This window comes from Etheostoma spectabile, chromosome 5 (assembly GCF_008692095.1).
Source record: "Etheostoma spectabile isolate EspeVRDwgs_2016 chromosome 5, UIUC_Espe_1.0, whole genome shotgun sequence".
Taxonomy (NCBI): domain Eukaryota; kingdom Metazoa; phylum Chordata; class Actinopteri; order Perciformes; family Percidae; genus Etheostoma; species Etheostoma spectabile.
Genome location: NC_045737.1, coordinates 24,495,497 through 24,502,277, shown reverse-complemented (window position 1 = coordinate 24,502,277; position 6,781 = coordinate 24,495,497). Strand labels below are relative to the sequence as shown.

General features: G+C 37.2%; 1 long non-coding RNA gene across 1 annotated transcript; it reads left to right on the top strand.

The window, feature by feature from the left end:
• The first annotated feature begins 394 nt into the window (after window positions 1-394).
• On the top strand, window positions 395-6,475 carry LOC116690015 (uncharacterized). Its single transcript, XR_004332137.1, has 3 exons — window positions 395-408; window positions 4,703-4,706; window positions 6,333-6,475. It is a non-coding gene; the product is annotated as an uncharacterized LOC116690015 (long non-coding RNA).
• The last annotated feature ends 306 nt before the right edge of the window (window positions 6,476-6,781 follow it).

Here is a 6,781-nt window from a genome sequence, read left to right as displayed (position 1 = left end):
CACTTTTTCTATTTCTGAGATGGAAATCATGTCAAAATGTGATGCATTTATGGTAGCTGGAGCTAGGCTAAATCAACTGTATTTAAAAAAAAAAAAAAAACACTAACAATATATTTTATTGAAGGAGAGTTTTAATACACAAAGTGCTATTCAACATTTTCTCTTCTTTTTTATCTTCTTTCCTGCTCTAAATTCACCTCCTTCTCCCTTATAACACTTCAAGACAAGGAAAAGAGATTGGCACTTTCCAAAACTTTGCCAGGGCTTTTAGACCAAATGACTTGTGAAATAGTTGAGAAAACAATCAGCAGATCAATCACAATTAAAAAACATTTTGTTCTTGAGTTTAGAAGTTATGAGTACATTTTTAGCATTTGTATGTTGCATTGGGGGAACCAGTACTGCACTGTAATGTCCTATATTGAGGTATTTCCCTTATTTCCATTTTCTGTCAGGCCTACGTCATACTTGTATTTCCACTTCATTTTATGAGTTTAAAAAAACTATTTTTACTCCACTTTCACTGATAGATTTGATCTGTAGTTACTTGCAGATTAAGATTTAACAAACAAAAGCCATGATCAGTAAATTAAATTTCAAATGTTATACCATACAACACCAACATGACAGTTTAAGCCAGTATGACCAGCTAAAACATTCATAATAAAATATAAAATAATAACATAATGTGTAAACACTATGATACTTTCAGTACATTTAGCTGATAATGCATCTATACATTTACAGAAGCTTTAGAAATGTTTGAATGTAGGACATTTACTAAGACTTTACTTATAATGTTTTCTTATGGAGTATTTTTTTGTTGTTATTTTTACTTTTACATTTAAATTGACTGATAAATAAGTTATAAAAGGTTGCCATTTCGAAAGGAAAAACAAAACAAACAACAACAACAACAACAACAACAACAAAAGTCCTCTTCTGAAACATTGTTAGAATATGTTTTGTTTGTTTGTTTTCCAGTTAAAATCAGATTTTTTTAGGTTCATGTGACTTTACTGTAAAGAAGAAACAAACTATGATGAGAGAGAGATGATAGAGATGTGTACAGTGGGTCAAGTGTTGTATTCAAACTCATAAAGATATGGTAAATACCGTAACCTGTGATGCCATAAATGCCCCATAAACTTTGCACTTAACCAGATTTGTAGCCTTAAAGAGGAATGCTGTGTCCCTGTCACCTCAGGCCATTAGTCCATTCAAACAGGAGTTCCAAATTTACTTAAGTTTGTCCCCCCCCCCACCCCCAACCATAAAGCTGCAGGCGTCAACTGTTCTAAACAATCCACTGTACATAATATACAGCAGCTTTGATGAATGTAATGCTAATGATGCAACTTCAGTCTCAAGTAATTCTGGTTGAGCATTTTATTGTTCAGCCACGCTTTTAAGGACCTCTTTCTTCCTAAATAATATTCATATAAAATCAATGCGGTTAAAACTTTCAAGGAGGATTTTAGCACCATGAGGATGAATTAGACATTCAGAAACTCTATTAATTTCAGCGGTACGTGGCGTCATATTTAGATTTAATAGAAGTTTTTAATGAAGCAGATTGGAAAAGGGATCCTTGCCTCCATTACCGGATGATGGATAACTGAGAAAGGTTAGCACCAACTCATTAACACTCTCTTAAATTACGAAAGTACTTGCCGCTTTTTTCATCTCTCGCCACCTTTCATTTTTCCCCTTAAATGAGATAAAATAATATTGAGAGGATGAGCATTGAATCAGGTCCAACCATAATTAAATGCACTGATGGGGTTAAAGTGTTCTCTAGTGCTGCTGCTGTTTGAAAATGTTGCCGTGAGTTAAGATCATGCAAGGCACTTATGTTTCAAACCGCACGGCTGTCTGTGGGAGTGGGATGGATATGTGCAGATTACACATTTATGTGCTTGAAAATAAATATGGTAAAAAGTATACATATGTACATGTTGTTAACACTATAATGGTCCCATACAGAATTTTTTTTTTTTTGGCAGTCCTTACTTTCTTTGGCCACTAAAAACAAAAAAAATATTGTACTGGCTACAGTGTTTTTAATTATGAGCCTACACATTTCTTATTATGGCCAAAATGCTTTTACCTCTAGAAACAAACCATTTGACACAGAAATGAAACAGTTGTGTTTATGTTCAAAGATTAATAAATAAAATAAATAACTAATAGTCAAATAAAAACAACAAAATGAATATGATATACAGTTCTGTCTTTGCTCATCTGTGTAGTCAGCCAACAGCATGAAAGGGTTTTGGGTGTTTTATAAAGAAAAACACATTGCAGACTTTGTTTTACTTGACATATTTCCTATACATTTCAATCTAGGCACTCCCTTTGGGCAGGAGCTGCCCCGCCCTTAGTGAACAGTAGAAAACATAAGTGTACGATAAGAAATGCCTTGTGGAGTTGTGGTCTTGACCGGTTTTTTAAATAAAATCCTGAGTCCTCCTTATCTGAGACCGAGACAAGACCAAGTACAAATGGTTCTAAAACTTTCAAGAAGTAGTCTTGAGACTACTATAAGGACTATTAAAGAAAACTGTGTTTGGATTCATCTGCTTCGAATTAACATATCTTGTAAAAAAACAAAACAATGAGGCTTTCATGTTTACTATTTCTACATTTTCACAATATGTACATTTTGTACACTGTGACCTGTTAGATGTATTCTCATGGCAAGTTCAGCTAACAGTAGTAGTACTTACAGTAGATACAGAAAAAAGGGAGACAGGGCTAACAGAGCATCTGATAAAAATAGAGGTCATAAGGAATTCTTCATTTCGCTGAGTGCTACAGAATTGGAACCACTTGGGACGTTGGTATATAGGACACCCGCTGCTAAAACACCGGCACGCAGCACCATGATTACGACTTGATCCTTCTTCAGCTGAAAGCTCATGCTGGCGGAAATCAAGTACCCTGAGGCATACAGCTCGCAGCCCAAGGCCTAAAAGGTAATAGCATGAAATATATATACGCCGGTGACAGATGTTTACAGTGCGTCGCGAGATGGCATTGAGACAAAACATAGTGGCTCCCTCCATTGGAGAGGAACCTGATGAGTGGTATATAGTAAAGAGATGGAGTGATATAGGAGGTGCTGCAGCAGTGTTTGCAGGCACATCATTAGGGCCCCCTCTTTAACTCAAACCCCAGTGACAATCTATTGCTCTCCTACCCTGTCAGCGAATCATTATGGTGTGATCATTAGTGACATTGCCACATGCCCATCACTCAGGCTGGTGCCATATTGGCAGATGAACAGCCTCTGCCCTAGGCCCACTAATCTAGAGACTTCAGACAGGGAGGATGAAGGAATGTTCGCCGTGCATCAAAAAGAGACCGGACTCACTTGGATCAAATGTGGACTTCTCAGCATCAGTGTGCACAGAGGAGAGTCATGCTATGTGAAACAGTTAAAAAGAAGGGCACACCAGTTTTTTCTTGATTTTTTTTTTTTTTGTTGCTTCAAATATTCTTTAGTCCAGTGAATTGTTGGAACATTTTTAGGAATCATGTTACATCCAGGTTAGTCTTGCACAGCCAGACCTTCCTCCACAGTGCTGCAAAGGAGGGTCTGGAAAGTCCACACAGCTTTCCAGGATGGTAGAAAAATGTGCTCTGGTTAATTGACATTTATTTCAACCAATCACAATCTTCTTGGGCGTGGGAGAAAGCAACAATGCCTCTGCAAAATAGCCTATGGAAGGAACTTGTTTTGGTGGAACGCGTGTGCGTTCAAAAGTTGTTTTAGTCACGCAACAGAAACTCAAACAGACGTTCAGGCTGTCTGGATTTACCCTGCAGAGATCTGAGGAGCAGTTAACCATAGTCCTCATCATTTAAAGTAAAATTGGAAGGTAACGGACATCCTGTCAAAATGAGGGACAGCCGTCAAATTTCCAGCTGCCCCTGAACAGTCCCGTAAGTGAAACATTGTGGATGTTGAATACAATCAGGTATATGTAGAATTACAAGTGACTGCTTCCATGATAGTCTCCTGATACCTTTATAAAGCATCTAGTGCTGTTCCTCATAACAGAAGATGAGGGATGGAACCCACAAAAAATATTTTAGAGTCGATGCATTTATTAAAACTCCTTAAACTTAACTAACTGCCAGAACTTTATGTGAAATTCTAGCGGAGATCCAAAAATGTCAGATACTGTGCCTTATTTATTTTCAGCATTTGAAATTTGATGGATGAAGTCATTATAAACTTCATGTAGCTTTAGTGAGGAGTTGATACAAAATATACACAGGATTTTGTGAAACATGATTTTTGAGCGGTTTGAATCATTCATTACAACTTTTCTATTCATCTCTCAGGTTTGCACTGTAGTAATAACTCTCTTAATCAAACCATTCAGTTTCAACATCCACATGGCAGTTAATCGAAGGAAGGGGAGCAGTTTGATTAGTTTGATTATGACAAATTATGACAAATGATTATGGCAAAGACAGATCAAGTTAGATTTAGTCAGGGCGTTTTCACACCGACAGCCTTTCGTTTGGTTGAATCGAACTAGAGTTGGTTTTCCCCGCTGGTGCAGTTAGTTTGGCCAGGAATCGAACTCTGGTGCACACCAAAAGCAGACCAAACAAGCGTACCGAGACCTGCTTGAAGAGGTGGTCTCGGTACTGTCAATCCAACTCTGGAGCGGTCGAACTCCTGTAGTCAGGTGTGTTGAGCAATCTGCAATGCAACAGAGCAGCAAACTGTAGCAGCGTGCAGTGTTTGTGTCACAGAAATAGACTGCGGTCAAGCTTGCTGTCCGTCACTCGTATCTCCGTAGACAAACCGGTAAAATTGGAGACAGACACCAGCAGAGCAGAGTGAAGTCTCAGTGCCCAGAGCAGATGTAGTAAAGCAAAACAATATCTGATTATTTTAATGAAATGATTTGGTTTGACCACTAGACCAGAACACAAGACCTTCTTCCTGTATTTACATGTTTGCTCCCGCCCCCAGACATGTCTGACCAATAAGTGGGCTGGATGTTCTTGCCTGATTTGTAATGATGCAATTTGGTACGCTTGGATTTTTCCAATTGTGAAACCAAACCCAACTGACTAAGGGCAAATCACTCCATGCTTACTAACTCACCAACTGATTTGGACCAAAGCAAAACACACAAAAGTGTGAAAATGCCCTTAGATGTCAAGCCCAGTCGTAGGTCTTGCTTATGACTCAGAAACTGACCAATGCACTCATGATAACTTCTCACACCAGTGTAAACGCTGCCATAATGACAACTGAATAATATGTTCATCACGTCTCTTTTGTTGCTATAAATTAAAAAATGTCCACATTAGATTTCAATTAATGACTCTTTTACCACCTTTGTTGTAATATGTATGTACGTATAAATACCATCAATATTGCAAACTGTACACTCTGTATTGCACCTGTATTTTGGGTTGTTTCTTTCTCTCATCTTTTCACATTTACAATCAAACAGTAACATGATGTTAAAAAAACAAACCATGAATCCCACTTCAACATGTACACTAATACCAGCACAAAAAAGTCATTAGTTGTGAACATAATATGCATGTTATGATTGATTTGGTGGAGTGGAACTCAAGAGATGCTCTCAGCTCTGTGCTGGTGTATGTTTTAAGGTGACGCTGCAATGAGAACGGAAACGCATGGCCTCTGCTCTGTGACCTGTAAATAATTGATAAATCAATTTTCCTGACTGGAACACCAAATAATGAAGCAATGCAATTCTTATCAATTACATTTTCGTCTTAATTGTTGACTTCACTTAGCACAAAGCAGCACAGCGAAACGCCATGCAATTTTTCAATTAAAAGGTCCAGATGTTTTTGGAGGCTTCAGTAGACACAGGCAGTTGTGAGAAATGCTTTATCTGCATTGTAATAATCACTAGAACATCAGCTCCAGGCTGCATTTACATACTCATGTTTTATTCCAGCCCCTCTTTCTAATGCACCGCTTAATTATACCGAGCGCAGACAATGTCAGACCCCCATAGCCCCAAATTTATTATTGCACTGTGTGAAGCAGCAACCATCAAACCTGGAGCCCCTCATCACAACGTAACCACCACACTCACCACTGTTTGCACAATATTAAATATATGCATAGCTCTCAGCGTTGAACACATTATCAAACTCTTACTTTGTTCCCATTTTCTTCCCTTAGACGGGCGTGAAATGTCTGTTCTTATTTAGTTCTTTTATATTGGAAAAAAAAACAAAAACATTCAATATGAAAACTGTATGGTTAGAAAAATTCAGCCTGATCAGTGGTGGAATGAAACAAACTGTATTTACTCAAGTACTGTATACAAATGTTGAGTTACTTGTATTTCACTTGATTCTTTTTTCATGCCACTTTCTACTTCTACTCCGCTACATTTCAGAGAGAAATATTGTAATTTTTTACTCCACTACACTAATCTGACAGCTATAGATACTTCTTACTTTATAAATTAAGATTTTAAGACATGTAGTTTAAAAAATGCAAGGTTTCATTTTAAATCAAACCACCCAACAATGTAAAATGTAATGTAAAAGCTGAAATGATTAGTAGAAAAAACACAGAACAGTTTAGATATTTCCAGTTTCTAAAATGTGAGAATTTTTTGGCATTGAGTACTTTTACTTTTAATACTTTAAGTACACTTTCCTGATGATACTGACATACTTTTACTTGAAGTGCTCATATTATGCTTTTGGGCATTTTCTCTTTCTCTTTCCTTTATTGTGTTATATATCTTTTTGCATG